The sequence below is a fragment of the Rana temporaria genome, chromosome 1 (genome assembly GCF_905171775.1).
Source record: "Rana temporaria chromosome 1, aRanTem1.1, whole genome shotgun sequence".
Classification (NCBI taxonomy): Eukaryota; Metazoa; Chordata; class Amphibia; order Anura; family Ranidae; genus Rana; species Rana temporaria.
Genome location: NC_053489.1, coordinates 387,462,227 through 387,478,084, shown reverse-complemented (window position 1 = coordinate 387,478,084; position 15,858 = coordinate 387,462,227). Strand labels below are relative to the sequence as shown.

At 42.6% G+C, this 15,858-nt stretch overlaps 1 protein-coding gene across 2 annotated transcripts in view; it reads left to right on the top strand.

The window, feature by feature from the left end:
• LOC120911933 (PML-RARA-regulated adapter molecule 1-like) overlaps positions 1–15,858 on the top strand; it is a 125,779-nt gene that overhangs the window by 67,346 nt on the left and 42,575 nt on the right. The gene's annotated exons all lie outside the window — the stretch shown is intronic.

The window sequence follows — 15,858 nt, the reverse complement described above, 5'->3', positions numbered from 1 at the left end:
CATGGCATAGGCTATAGACCAAGAAACTGAGCTGCAGCACGGTGGCCAAGCAGTTTAACAGGACAGGTTCCACTCAGAACAGGCTTCGCCATGGTCAACCAAAGAAGTTGAGTGCACGTGCTCAGCGTCATATCTCAGAGATAGTTACATAGTTAGTCAGGTTGAAAAAAGACACAAGTCCATCCAGTTCAACCACAAAAAATAAAAAAATAAAAAAATAAAAATATCCAGAGGCTGTCTTTGGGAAATAGACTTTTGAAAGCTGCCAGCATTGCTGCAGAGGTTGAGGGTTTGGGAGGTCAGCTTGTCAGTAGACATCTGCATTCGTTTTTGTCCGAATGCATTTTCGTCTGAATTTCGGGTATTTTTGTTATTGTTTTAACAAACGAAAACTAACGCGCAGGATCCGAAATCCGAAACATCCGACATAAAAAAATGCTTTATTTTCATTTTCGTTGCTACAACAGTTTGATATAGATAGGAGATTTGACATAACGCTGACAATAGAAATCTGTGTCTATCGAACCTGTGGTCGAATGTGCCTAACTTTAACTCTATTAGTCCAAGATTATTCTACATAGAAAGGAAAGATTTGACATAGAGAGAAAAGATTTGACATTATAGAGACAGTGTTGGGGTAAACCATTCGACACGAACGACGAAGATTTGACGAAGTATCGAAAAACATACAAATGTCGAATCTGTCATTGAAGGCTTATGGTGTCTGTCGAAAGTTCGACAAACAGCTAAACTGTACAATGCCGCAATCGTACATTTCCTGTCAAATGCTAGGCCCATAGGCTATAGAAGAATTTGAATGTTGGTTGACTAGTAATAATTTACAAATATAATTATTACTAGTGTCATACAACATTAGAATTCTTCTATAGCTTGTAGGCGGTACATTCGACCACAAATGTACAATTGCATTGTCATACAGTTTAGCTGCTCCGTCGAATCTTCTTAGAACATTCGACAGACACCATGAGCCTTCCATGACAGATTCGACCTTAATTAATTCGGATTTTAGGACGAATGCATATTTTAACAAAACAAAATAAATAAAAACAAATTTTGGGAGTAAGTAAATGTATTTTTCGAACGAAATTCCAAAACAAAATATTTCAGTGTGCACATGTCTACTTGTCCCATACACCGCACACTGCATCAAATTGGTCTGCAGGGCTGTCATCCCAGAAGGAAGCCTCTTCTATAGATGATACACAAGAAAGCCTGCAAACAGTTTGCTGAAGACAAAAAGACTAAGGACATGGATTACTGGAACCATGTCCTGTGGTTTGATGACACCAAGATAAACTTGGTTTACATGGTGTCAAGCGTGTGTGGCTGCAACCAGGTGAGGAGTCCAAAGACAAATGTGTCTTGCCTACAGTCAAGCATGGTGGTGGGAGTGTCATGGTCTAGGACTGCATGAGTGCTGCTCGCACTGGGGAGCTACAGTTCATTGAGGGAACCATGAATGCCAATATATACCGTGACATACTGAAGCAGAGCATGATCCCCTCCCTTCGGAGACTGGGCCGCAGGGCAGTATTCCAACATGATATCGACCCCAAACTCACCTCCAAGATGACCACTGCCTTGCTAAAGAAGCAGTGGGTAAAGGTGATGGACTGGCCAAGCACGTCTCCAGACCTAAACCCTATTGAGCATCTGTTGGGCATCCTCAAACTGAAGGTGGAGGAGCGCAAGGTCTCCAACATCCACCAGCTCTGTGATGTTGTCATGGAGGAGTGGAAGAGGACTCCAGTGGCAAACTGTGAAGCTCTGGTGAACTCCATGCCCATAAGGGTTAACACAGAGCTGGAAAATAATGGTGGCCACACAAAATATTGACACTTTGGGCCCAATTTGAACATTTTCACTTAGGGGTGTACTCACTTTTGTTGAAAACGGTTTAGACATTAATGGCTGTGTGTTGAGTTATTTTGAGGGGACAGCAAACTTACACTGTTATACAAGCTGTACACTCACTACTTTACGCCGGACGTAGAAAGTGTAATTTCTTCAGTGTTGTCACATGAAAAGAGTGAGGGGTGTACTCACTTTTGTGAGATACTGTATGTCATCATCTGCTTCAATGCCCCTAAAACTGCCAGAATCCTCCTTGTCCTCCTCCCTCCTCTTGTGTGTTCTGTGGCATTGCAAGAATGATGTACACATAAAGCGGGCAATTAGAGAAAAGAAAGTCCTCTTCTTCCTGCTGCTGCTCTGCCTCGAGTGCCCTGTTCATAATTCCACGCAGAGTATGCTCCAGCAGAAAAACAAGAGTGATAGTATAACTGATGCATGAATTGTCACGGCTCACCATCCTTGTCGTCTCCTCGGTGCATGCATTATTTATCAGCAGCCATTGGCGTGGGGGAAAAAAGTCAAGCTCCCCTGAACATGTCTTTCTGCCATACTCACACAGGTACTCATTGATGGCCAAGTGATAAGGGAGAAAAAAGGCATGTGACCTAACGCATGAATCAAATTGATAAATTAAGTTTATTCCAAACAAATGGATGAATACAAAGAAAATGAATACATGTTCAGAAAAACAAGTTACAATATTCTCATTTGGTAAAATAGTCAAATTTAATTAAATAAAATGTGTTAAATAGAACCCATGCAAGGGTATAGGCTCAATCAATGGCTAACGCGTTTCGAGGGGATTCCGCTTCATCAGAACCTCGGAAGACAGGAAGTGGTCTATAACATGTGGTAGCTTTTTTATATAGAGAGCAATGACTGTATGGGAGATGTGTCACATGATGGTGTATTTCTATATGTGGATTCTCCTTTATTCTAGTGATATTTCTATCTCCATCACAACGCTCTATGCAAAACAAATACCATATATATATATATATATATATATATATATATATATATATATATATATATGAGAGAGAGAGAGAATTGCAGACGGTATAAAGAACCATGATATTATAAAGTGTGTCTATATAGGTTGGTATTGATCCACAAAGTAAAAAGTAATTCAAAATGTGCAAATATTATAAACGCACTTTATATATCAAACAAACGCACACATGCATAAATTAAAAGCATATACAATGCAACACATAAACGTGTAAACGAACACTCGTTCGTGTATTTGGAGATACACCTGAAAAGTGGACACCCACATAGCTCGATGGGGTACATACATAAAGGTAATAGTGTTATGCATTGTTACAAACAAGTGAGTCGATTAAAATGCAATAGCAATAGATATAGAGTATGGCCCGGATACACAAAGCACTTGCGCCGACGTATCTCCAGATATGCCGCGTAAGTGCAAATATGCTCCGTCGTATCTATGCGCCAGACCCACAAACTAAGATACTCCTAAAAACAGGCTTCATCCCACCAACGTAACTTGCCTACGCCAGTGTAGAGTGGGCGCATATTTACGCTGGACGCATTTGGTGCTCCCATTGATTTTCTATTCAAATATGCAAATGAGGGAGATACGACGATTCACGAACGTACGTGCGCCCGACGCAGTGCACGTAAAGTTCTACGTCCGGCGTAAAGTTATTCCCCATAAAGAAGGTGTTAGACATGTGCACAGAAAAAAAATTTGTTTTTTTTTGTTCTATTTCGTATAGTTCCGTAGGTTCATTTCCGTTCGTTTTTTGTAAAAGATGCCAGTTTTCCTGTTCGTTCCCGTTCGTTTTTCGTACGACGAGATTTTTTCGTATTCCGATCGTTTCGTATTTTCGTTACCGTTTTATTTTCGTACATGCGGGATGGTTCGTTATTCTGTTTAATTCATGTTAGTTACTTGTTAGACAATCATTTTCGTGAATTTTTGTGTTTTGGATTCCTTTTTCTGTTCGTGTTTTCAGTCGTGTGTTCGTGTGACATCTATGACAATTTGTTGTGGATGTCATGTGGGCATGCGATTATAGATACGAACAGAAAAAGGATTTTCGTCATTTTGTACTTTCGTAAATATATCGCGGGATTCGCGGCACTTTCAACACGCGGCTCATCCATATTAACGATTGTTAAGCCCCATACACTTGGTCAGACTTTTTTAACAGCAAACATAAAAACGATCGTTTTCCGTTCGTTCTCAGAAAATTTGTTCGTTTTTAAACTCCATCAGAAAACCATTTTTGGGTTCAAAAGTCTGGCCAACTGATCTCCCTTCAGATGAAAATCCACAGAAAAGTTTATTTGGCTTTACTGTACTACTCAGCACAAAAGAGAAGCTGCTTTACTAACTACACTCACTGCCCATTCAAAAAAACGAAAATTACATCTGTGGCAAGGGATTTGCATTCTGTGTTTTGGGTCCTTTTTCTTTTGGTGTTTTCGGTCGTGTGTTCGTGTGACATCTGTGGCAAAAGATTTGCATTCTGTTGAATCCAAAATACGAACAGAAAAAAGGAATTCAAAATACAGGGTCTTTTGTTGTGGATGTCATATGAGCATACGACTGAGGGTGCGAACAGAGAAGGGATTCAAACAAGATACAGAGTGCAAATCTTTTGTTGTGGATGTCGTGTGAACATACGGCTGAGGATACGAGCAGAGAGGGAATTCAAACAGGATACAGAATGCAAAACTTTTGTTGTGGATGTCGTGTGAGCATGCGACTGGGGATGCGGACAGGGAAAGGATTCAAACAAAATGCAGAGTGCGGGTCTTTTGTTGTGGATGTCGTGTGAGCATACGACTGAGGGTGCAAACAGAGAAGGGATTCAAACAAGATACAAAGTGCAAATCTTTTGTTGTGGATGTCGTGTGAACATACGGCTGAGGATACGAGCAGAGAGGGGATTCAAACAGGATACAGAATGCAAATCTTTTGTTGTGGATGTCGTGTGAGCATGCGACTGGGGATGCGGACAGGGAAAGGATTCAAACAAAATGCAGAGTGCGGGTCTTTTGTTGTGGATGTCGTGTGAGCATACGACTGAGGGTGCGAACAGAGAAGGGATTCAAACAAGATACAGAGTGCAAATCTTTTGTTGTGGATGTCGTGTGAACATACGGCTGAGGATACGAACAGAGAAGGGATTCAAACAAAATACAGAATGCAAATCTTTTGTTGTAGGTGTCATGTGGACATGCGGCTGAGGATACAAGCAGAGAGGGGATTCAAACAGGATACAGAATGCAAATCTTTTGTTATAGATGTAATTTTGTTCTTTTGCCGTTTTCGTTTTGTCGTATTTTCGTCAGATCGTTCGTTCGTATCTGCGGTTGTTCGTTATGCGGCTCATTCGTAATCCCGTTGTTTTCGTATTTTGGTGCTTTAATTTTTTCATATGTACACATTATTCTGCGGGTACGAAAATGAACATTTTCGTACGAAAATAACATTCGTACGAATGGGAATGCACATATCTAGAAGGTGTAACTCGGCAGCATCCATGCAAAGGGCTGCACCAGGGAACACAAGCCGGCGTATTTTACGTAGTTTACGTTGTACGTGAATATGGCTGGGCATAGGTTACGTTCACGCCGTAGGCAGTGATCCGACGTATCTTAGGGAGTTGTTCCGACGTGATTCTGAGCATGCGCACTGGGATGCGTCCACGGGGGGGCGCATGCGCCGTTCGTTATACGCATTTGTCTGGCGCTCGGCCCATCATTTGCATGGGGTCACGCCTCATTTGCATGGCTCACGCCCACTTCCACCTACGCCGGCTTACGTCTAGGAAACCCAGCGCAGTTTTGGGAGCAAGTGCTTTGTGAATTCTGTGCTTGCCTCTCTGCGTTTCGTCGGCGTAGCGTACAGGAGATACGCTATGTCAGCATAAATGTGCGCCGCTGTCTGTGAATCCGGGCCTATATATATATACTGTATATACTCTGCATTCAGTGTAGCATATATACATATATATATATATATATATATATATATATATATATATATATATATATATACAGTGCAATTGGTTGGTGTACAGTATATAATACACTTTAGGCGGTGTATCAATATATATATATATATATATATATATATATATATATATACTCTGCATTCAGTGTAGCATATATACAGTGCATTCAGTGGTGTACAGTATATAATACACTTCAGGCAGTGTATCTATATATATATATATATATATATATATATATATATATATATTGTGACAGGAAGTCAGGTAGATCTGTGGGTGTTGTCACAGATGGGAGATACATTTCTGCCTTGTTTAGACAATCCATCAATTATTATCGGGTGTCGGCTGCAGAAGTAGCCAGAAAGGTCTAAGGGCGTTGGAAAACTTCAGCTGTTCAGAATGAGGCAATTAAGGCCTCTATAAGTAATCCAGAGGATTACTACTGATTGCTGCATCCTGAGGCTTTCTGAGTGAAGGAGAGCAGTAGCAGAACTACTTCTGAAGAGGTGAGGTGCTGTTGATTTTTCTGTGTGATAAAAATCAAAAATAGACTATTGTTTTCTGCTGTAGGACCATGTTTGATTTTGTTTATGCTGTTTGGATGCTTGCAAGATGGAAGAATAAACCAAAATCTTTGTTTTCAGCCGTTTTCGACTGCCTTTCTGTATAAATTCAGTGTGTAGTGAACCCATCCAGGGGGTCACACACCCCGCTACCGAGCTAACCCCCTACAATATATGTACTGTATATAGTATATATACAGTCTAGTGTGTGTGTATATATATATATTTTAAAATATACTCTGCATTTAGTGTAGCGTATATATAAAGTGCATTCAGCGGTGTACAGTAGGGTTGTCCCGATACTAGTACCAAGCATTTGCCCGAGTACTTGTACTCGGGCAAATGCTCCCGATGCTTCACCCGATACTTGTACAGTCAACGGTGATCAGTGCGTGGGGAAGTTACAAGTACCGATCACCGCTGCATAGATTTAAAAGTAATTTCTCTGCTTCTCCCCCCCCCCCTGCTGCTTTCAGCTGCTTTAAAATCAGCAGTGATCGGTGCTTGTAACTCCCCCACACATGATCACCGCTGACTGTCCCGTGTCCTCCAGCCCCCCTCCGTTTTGCTGCAGTCTCCCTCCCTCCGTGTCCCCCTCCGTGCTGCTCTCTCCCTCCGTTCTGCCATCTCCATCCGTGTTTCCCCCTCCGTGCTGCCATCTCCATCCGTGTGTCCCCTTTTTGCCATCTCCATGCGTGTGTACCCCTCTGTGTTGCCATCTCCATCCATGTGTCCCCCTTCTTGTTGCCATCTCTATCCGTGTCTCCCCCTCCGTGCTGCTCTCTCCTGCAGTGTCCCCCTCCATGTTTCTGTCTCCCTCCGTGTCCCACTCCGTGTTTCCATGTCCCCCTCCATGTTTCCGTCTCCCTCCATGTCCCCCTCCGTGTTTCTCTCTCCCTCCGAGTTTCTCTCTCCCTCCGTGTTCTCGTCTCCCTCCGTGTCCCCCTCCATGTTTCTCTCTCCCTCCGTGCTCCTCCTCCACCCCTGAAACTGTCAGGATGGAGAGCGGAGGTAGAAGCCGGTATATCCAGCTCCTTACTGTTCCGAATGTACAGAGTCAGTGATTACTGACTATGTCCATTCACATAACTGAAACATCGTAAACTGTCAGATTAAAAAAAAGTATCGGTAATCGGTATCGGCGAGTACTTGAAAAAAAGTATCGGTACTTGTACTCGGTCTTAAAAAAGTGGTAATCGGGACAACCCTAGTGTACAGTATATAATACATTTCAGGCGGTGTATCAATATATATATATACAGTCTAGTGTGTGTATATATATATATATATATATATATATATATATATATATTGTAGCAGCAGGCAGGTTAAATTCCCTGGTCAGCTAAAGGGGGGACATTTGACAGGTAAGGATACATGCAGGAGGCATGTACATCCTTATAGATCACCACTATGGCAGTACTTTAGAATTGATAAGAGTGGGTTTACATCCACTTTAAAGGTAGTGCAGATGTCCCCTTACCTTACTGCTGTAAGGTAACAGCATAAAACAACTCTATATGGATGAGTACAGCAACGAAATTCAGGCCGTTGGAAGTGGCAATGATCCTCACACGGGGAGATAAATGAGAGCACCGATAGTGTAATAACGTAGGAGCAATTTAATAGTATAAAGACAGCTTATACACTGGGTACTCACAAAGGTAATTTAAAAGTAAGTATAAAAAAAAAAACGAGTGGCGGACTCGCTGACATCACATCCGGTACCTCTTTAACTGGATTCTTGCGCGCATTCGTCACTCACAAGTGACTTCTTCAGGAGTGATAAGGAGTGATGTGTGAAGTGATCTTAAATAGTGGGGTTCCTCTCATTAGCCATTGTTTGTCAGCCAATGAGCACCGGAAGTGGGGCAGCAGCCATCTTCCCAGAAAACCGGAAGTGGGGCAATCGCCATAGGTTTATTAAAATTAAACAATCCTGCGATCCCCAAAAATGTTCTAAATATAAATTAAAATACATCGATGTTCCCCCGGGGGCCATCGAGGCCAATGAAATATGTGTGCCATAAATAAAATACAAAACAGAGTGCACCGCCAGCGAAACAGATGCCGGAAGTCAGATCACGGCCATTTTGGAGGAGGCCGGAAATAGAACTGCGGCCATCTTCTTGGAGTCCGTGATAGATACATGGAATCTACACAGATCCCCATGCCGACTCAGTCTGCACACCGCACACTGGTCGCCCCCAATGAACAAAGGCCAACGGAGTCAGTGCAGCGCCGTACTGTGACGCTTCCACTCACTGCGCCAGCGGAGCGAGCGCCGGAAGTGGGGCGGTGGCCATGTTGCTGGGGCCGGAAGTGGAGCTGCGGCCATTACTCTGGAGCCTTGGCCCCATGAGTATGAGCGCCATATACCTGCCACCCAACAACGAAAAAAAATAGCAGGGGATGTCCTCTGGAGCAGAGAACAGGGTCTCATAAGGCTCCGTTCATACATGTTACAATAATTATTGACATAAAAATATATATTCTAACGCTGTCACGGAGACCAGACTTGATATACAAATAAATATACATAAAACATGACATGGTATCAAAATAAAAATAAATCACTGATAGTCATGCTCCTCAGTAGAGTGACTCTTATAGGAGGGGTGATAAAGAGAAAACATTAAAAATCACTGAGGAAACAATTAAGGTCAAAATCTATATTCAAACCCCGGGGAGCAAAGGTATCCAAAATAAAAATCCAGCGGGATTCAAGTTGGCTTAATGTTCTAACCTTGTGGCTCCCTCGCCAGTGTCTCACGTAGGGCTCTATGCCCCAAAACTTTAAATGGGAAGGATCTTTATTATGGTGAGTGGCAAAATGTCTTGATACGCTATGATTATCGAAGCCTTTCAAAATGTTTTTTACATGTTCTTTTATTCGTATTCGTCTTTTTGTCCGACCTATGTATTGCAGACCACAGCTGCATTCAAGGACATACGCTGCTCCTTCTGTGTTGCAACAAATAAATTCTTTAATTTCATGAGCATCTCCTGTACTTGTTGAAACAAACTCTTTCTTTTTTCCGTTCTGTCTTTTTGTTCTCAGGCATGCAAAGCACCGTTTGCACGGAAAAAAAAAACGTACACCCCAGAATGGCTGGAGGAAACCCTTCTGGAAGAAACATAAAAATAATAACAATGGCGCTAACCATGGACAAAGGCCAGGACAAGACCAGAGAGATAATAGACCTTATCCCCAAAACCAGCGAGACAATAGGGGTGCCGCATATGACAATAGAGGACGTACATATGAAACAAACGACAACAGGGGACGTCCACATGAATCACATGACAATAGAGGGCCTCCACAAGATACATATGAACAGAGAAGAAGAAGCCCTATGCGATACGATGATCGGAGAGATAGAGATGTGAGATATCCACCTACACAAAGGGTTGATCGCTCACATGAAAGAAGCCCCATCCCTACACGAATCTATTATGCACCCCTAAGCCAGAGACCAATGGAAGATAGAGAAGAGAGATATCAGTATTCCAATTCAGAATATGAGAGATCTTTTTTAGAGAGGGGTCGAGAATACCATCCACCCCCAAACACAGAGACAACAAGGAACACCAGAAGAACTCCAGAAAGAAACAAGGACAGCGAGGAGGAAAGAGAAAGCAAAAGAAAAAGAGTAGAAAGGGCGAGGGAATCTTCAACCTAAGCGGACATCCACTTACTCATGAAGAAATCGGTGCTCTGGACAAGGGCCTAAAATATGCACCGATAAAAAATATGGACAAATTCCAAACGTATATAGGTATTCAAAAATACGTTCGGAAGTTGAACATTAAAAAATATATGATCAGCAATCCTTGCAAAACACTGATTGCCAACACACATGAAGAATTTGAACATAGCACCCTGAGGAATAAATCCATTTTCAACCCCCAAGTGAAAGACAACAAATGCATCGAAGTATTTAAAAGACTCGTCACAGAAGAACCGAAAGATCTGAAAATTAAGAAACGAGAGGAGCCCAAACATATTAAGAGTGGGATACACAAACTTATGAAAAGAAAAGATTTGGTTATTCGACCAGCCGACAAAGGCGGAGGAATAGTGGTGTTGTCCAAGAAACAGTATAAAACAAGCATTGATCTCATGCTAGGAGACGTGAACACATATAACCGCCTTTTAGGCAACCCTATGTTCAAGTGCAGGAAAGCTCTGGAACAGGTTGTCCACCTTGGACTGAAGAGAAACATCTTGAATAAGAAAGAAGCCCAGTATCTAATTATTAAGTCTTGCCGTACACCTATCTTGTATTCATTGCCTAAAATACATAAAGATAGCAATAATCCACCACCTAGACCTATAGTAAATGGTATTGACTCCCTGACGGCCAGGATCGGTCAATACATTGACTATTCAAAACACAAGAGCCTATCTTAGAGACACGAAACACATGTTACAGCATCTAGAAGATATCCCGAAGGATGATGGACCTTTTTGGTTAGCAACGGCGGATGTATCCGCACTGTATACGATTATCCTACACCATCAAGCATGTGAAGCTGTGAAGTGGGGTCTAAGGAAACACTCCAAGCTGCCTTGCACGCAACGCAAATATCTGGTTAAATGCTTGGACTTTTGTCTTAAAAATACCTTTTTCTGGTACGGCGGTCACTACTTCTTCCAGAAAACCGGTGTAGCCATGGGGGCGAAATTTGCCCCCAGTGTAGCTGGGCTGTTTATGGCCCAATGGGAAGAAGAAAGGATTTTTTCCAAACCACCGGATGAATTGTCCACATATAGAAGATATATCGATGACATCATATTGTGGAAAGGGGAAAAAGAAACACTACTTGACTTCCTACAAGATCTAAACATCAATGACAGAAACATTAAACTGTCTTGGGAAGCCAGTAATAGTAAGATCACATTCCTGGACCTGGAAATTGAACAAAAGAATAACGTACTAAGTTCCAGGAATCATTTTAAGAACGTAGACCGTAATAGCTATTTACTGTTAGAAAGTTGCCATCATAAGAAATGGCTATATAACATACCCAAGGGACAACTAATGCGTCTTCGACGGAATTGCACAGACAAAAACATGTTCCTTATCCAAGCTAAAGATATGGGAGAGCGCTTCATACAAAAAGGATATGACAATCTATTTATCACTCAAAAAATCACAGAAATTGCAACTATGGATAGGAAAGCCCTAATGAGTGATAAACCTAAACAAAAAGTACAGAAAGATCTGGTGCCTATCATCCTTGATTATAGCATTCAATACAAACAAATTGAAAAAATCATCAAACGCCACTGGAACATACTGTTGGCGGACAGAGGCCTAAGGACTGTTCTTCCTACGTGTCCCAAGTTTGTGTATAAAAGGGCCCCTACAATCAAAGATAAAATTGTGAAAAGTTTCCCCGGAGCCCCCTAAAGTGGGTTTCTCCTCTTTCTTTACCGGCAAAGGTTTTTTCCATGCAAAAGGTGCTTTGCATGCCTGAGAACAAAAAGACCGAACGAAAAAAATAAAAAGTTTGTTTCAACAAGTACAGAAGATGCTCATGAAATTAAATAATTTATTTGTTGCAACACAGAAGGAGCAGTGTATGCCCTCGAATGCAGCTGTGGTCTGCAATACATAGGTCAGACAAAAAGACTTTTGCGAATACAAATAAAAGAACACGTAAAAAACATTTTGAAAGGTTTCGATAATCCTAGCGTATCAAGGCATTTTGCCACTCACCATAATAAAGATCCTTCCCATTTAAAGTTTTGGGGCATAGAGCCCTACGTGAGACACTGGCGAGGGAGCCACAAGGTTAGAACATTAAGCCAACTTGAATCCCGCTGGATTTTTATTTTGGATACCTTTGCTCCCCGAGTTTGAATATAGATTTTGACCTTAATTGTTTCCTCAGTGATTTTTAATGTTTTCTCTTTATAACCCCCCCCCCTATAATAGTCACTCTCAATCTCCCCCCTGTCCCTTTAAGGATCCTCTAATTTTTTTTCCCATTCGTTATAGGCACACTCTAGTCTAGTCTTTCTAGATAGTGACTTTAGAGTATCTCTCCTACTGAATAAGCTCGTAGTATGTTATAATGATGTCTTGCCATGTTTTTTGGGCCAATTGTCGCTGTATTTAATAATTGCCAACGTGGCGGCTCTCTTACATCATATGCGGTACACCCTACTGAGGAGCATGACTATCAGTGATTTATTTTAATTTTGATACCATGTCATGTTTTATGGATATTTATTTTTATATCAAGTCTGGTCTCCGTGACAGCGTTAGAATATATATTTTTATGTCAATAATTATTGTAACATGTGTAGCGCTCACCCCCGAAGGAGCCGCTGGTTTGTTTTTGGGATCGGCATATTGAGTTACCTTGATATGGCCCAGGGGTGCAATTGTAGAAACAACAGTAAGCGAAGGTCCAGACAGTGAATAAAGTTTTTTTTCCAATGCTTTATTTTCCAGGCCAACACGGCCAACATCAACATAAATTGGGAAGGACAAAGTTGATGAATAGAGAGAGAGGAAGAACCTTGCAGTATCAGGCCTGGATATTGAATGGAGCAGTCAGTACTGCTCTGTATAGTACCAATTTGTAACTCGTCGCCACCCCAGCTGCCCCCGGACAGACCCCTTTCTACAGGCCTAGCAGCCAAGATGTCACTTAGGATTTCTGGGAGGAACAGGCCTCTCTCACAGACCCGGCTCTGGGCCTCTGCCACAGGCCAATTACAATAACTGAGCTAGATAAATAGATGGAGAGAATCCTCCCAGTAGATTTCTGCATCGGTCACTGGATGACAGCAAACATACCTGTCAGTACTCTGGTCACCGGATCCCCAATTGGTTTGTTCAGGCTCTGTTGGATGACCTGCCTCCGGGCCCTCCTCAAACCAACTCCCCAATCAAACAGTACCCAGCCTGGGATCCTTTCAATAGAATCGGGAACCCAGACAAAATTGACTGGGGTCCCCCTGTACCTCCGGATGAGGTTCCAAGTGGTCTGCAACTATGGCCAGGTGGGTCACGCCGGCGGGGTCCATGGATGCGAGCAACCTGAAGGTGGATACTGCACCTGGAATGGGGACCCCGCGAAGATTTTAGAACACATGACACCTGTCACAGATATACTCCTCTCCAGCAGGCCCCGCGAGGGAAAAAGCTCCTCTGATTGGCTGCTGGAGAAACTTACTCTGCCAGAACCCCTCTGGCACCAACTGCTGGCCAGGAATGACATTGCATCCCTGGATCACAGACTGACCCAGTGGACATTTCTGGAATGACAGAAGTCTCAAAATTTAAACAAATAGTGAATGGGAGCAAGGTAACTCTCCCATTCCCCACTAACTTTAGCGTAGTGCCCATACTGAAAGTAAGGGGGCGCTACACATGTATAAACATCTCGGCCTCGGTAAGTAATGTTTCTGACACCCGTGCTCTGCTCCAGAGGACATCCCCTGCTCCAGAGTAAAATGGCCACCGCCCCACTTCCGGCGCTCGCTTCGCTGGCGCGGTGAGTGGAAGCGTCACAGTGCAGCACTGCACTGACTCCGTCGGCCTTTGTTGATGGGGGGGCGACCAGTGTACGGTGTGCAGACTGAGTCGGCATGGGGATCTGTGTAGATTCCGTGTATCTATCTCCTCCAAAATGGCCACGATCGGACTTCCGGCGTCTGTTTCGCTGGCGGTGCACTCTGTTTTGTATTTTATTTATAGCACACATATTTTATTGGCCTCGATGGCCCCCGGGGAACATCGATGTATTTTAATTTATATTTAGAACATTTTTGGGGATAGCAGGATTGTTTAATTTTAATAAACCTATGGCGATTGCCCCACTTCCGGTTTGCTGGGAAGATGGCTGCTGCCCCACTTCCGGTGCTCATTGGCTGACAAACAATGGCTAATGAGAGGAACCCAACTATTTAAGATCACTCCACACACCTCTTATCACTCCTGAAGAAGTCACTTGTGAGTGACGAATGCGCGCAAGAATCCAGTTAAAGAGGTACCGGATGTGATGTCAGCGAGTCCGCCACTCATTTTTTATATGCTTACTTTTAAACTACCTTTGTGAGTACCCAGTGTATAAGCTGTTTTTATACTATTAAATTGCTCCTACGTTATTACACTATTGGTGCTCTCCTTTATCTCCCTGTGTGAGGATCATTGCCACTTCCAATGGCCTGAATTTCGTTGCTGTACTCATCCATATAGAGTTGTTTTATGCTGTTACCTTACAGCAGTAAGGTAAAGGCACATCTGCACTACCTTTAAGGAAATTAGAACCTTCCCCCGGCAAGCACTATATGTTTGAACACTTGGCAACAGCACCAGCACTTTATTAAATGCGTTCCAGTAGCGTCCAGCTCGCTGCTCCTGCATGATCACATACGTTGTTTTTCACTGTATATGTTTTTCTATCACCCATGTGTATAGTTTTGTAGCCCTGCGGCTTTAGCAGCGTCGGCTATCTTATTCACCCAGCACATATTGTTTTCACTTTGGATTTGTTATTATGCATCACTAAAGTCATGTATTGTATTCTTGTTTAGATGCACTTATATTGATCTAGCACTGTATTTATGAGATTTATTTAATTCCCTATCCCTACAGCGCGGCACTATTTTTTATTCATAGGATAGAGACTGTATAGGGGTATCAAGAGGTTTATTTATTTATTTATTTTCCCTTTATGGACTTATTGGCTTGTCACTTAAAGAGGTGTGGGTGGGGGGGGGGGGGGTTGAAGGGTATTATAATTGATAATTGATAAAAAATCGTAAATAATAATTTTATTTTGTGTCTTGTTTATATTTTTCAATTACCTGTGCATACAGATGGAGTGGTTAGGGGTCATAGGGACCCCTAGAACCCATTCATTAGGGAGGCAGTGACCACCTACTTAATTCATTGGTAGAAATGTAGGCGGTGCATAAGCCCCACCCTTGCTCTGTTTTTGGAGGAACCCCTAGCAAGCCTCCCCCAATGCTAAAAGCCATGTGGGCTGGTATCAGCATAGAAGTGGGATTTCAGAGGCCCCGGAGTGCAGGAGGTCGGAGGGAGCACAATAAAGTTACTACAAAGGCACTGGGATTGCAACAGGAAGGAGTCTGGACCTGTGGGAGTTACCAGAGAACACCAGGGAGAATGGGACAGGTCCCCCTAAATAAGACCTGCAAGCCTAGTTGACTTTTCTTGCTATACAGCAAGGTAGTTCCCAACAACTGGTGAGTGCGGCATGAATATACCATTGCACGTGGTGGAAACACAGGGGATACTCTGGGAACAAGTCATGAAGCACTTTATATTGCACAAAAATACTTTTTGTTTTTACAGTGCCACTTTATTTATGAAGAATGTATTGGGATATTGTTTAAAATCACCATCATAGTGGTATTCATAGCATTCGCTATAGTATTTTTA